Raw genomic sequence first — 549 nt, forward strand, 5'->3', positions numbered from 1 at the left:
TCAATAACTTCTTTCTTCTGAGTTGCCCCATTGTTCACAGGATTTCTTTCAGAAGTGTACATGAATTGGTTGTTAGCGACCATCTCAATGAGTTCTCTTTCCTCTTCAGGCATTTTCTTTAGGTGGAGTGATCCACCAGCAAAACTATCTAATGATATTTTGGACATCTCAGACAGGCAAGCCATCAAAGAAGATTCCTAAGATAGACCATTCTGAGAGCATGTTAGGAGGACACCTCCTGATCAGTTGCTTGTATCATTCCCAAGCTTCATAGAGGGATTCACCTTCTTTTTGTCTGAAGGTTTGAACTTCTACTCTGATTTTGCTCATCTTTTGAGGAGGAAAGAACTTGGCCAAGAGAATTCAACCATATTTTGCACTGTCTATAACAGCAAAGGGAAAGAGCATAAGTCTATAGACCTCAGGATCCACTCCATTGGTCTTAACAGTGCCACATATATTCAAGAATTCTGACAGGAATTTATGTGGATCTTCCAATAGAAGTCCATGGAACTTACAATTCTGTTGTAGAAGAAAGACTAACTGAGG

General features: G+C 39.7%; 1 non-coding gene across 1 annotated transcript; it reads left to right on the forward strand.

The window, feature by feature from the left end:
* The first annotated feature begins 215 nt into the window (after positions 1 to 215).
* LOC148549052 (small nucleolar RNA R71) lies at positions 216 to 324 on the forward strand. Its single transcript, XR_015897112.1, has one exon. It is a non-coding gene; the product is annotated as a small nucleolar RNA R71 (small nucleolar RNA).
* The last annotated feature ends 225 nt before the right edge of the window (positions 325 to 549 follow it).

This window comes from Arachis ipaensis, chromosome B8, assembly GCF_059453495.1.
Source record: "Arachis ipaensis isolate K30076 ecotype BB chromosome B8, ASM5945349v1, whole genome shotgun sequence".
Lineage (NCBI taxonomy): Eukaryota > Viridiplantae > Streptophyta > Magnoliopsida > Fabales > Fabaceae > Arachis > Arachis ipaensis.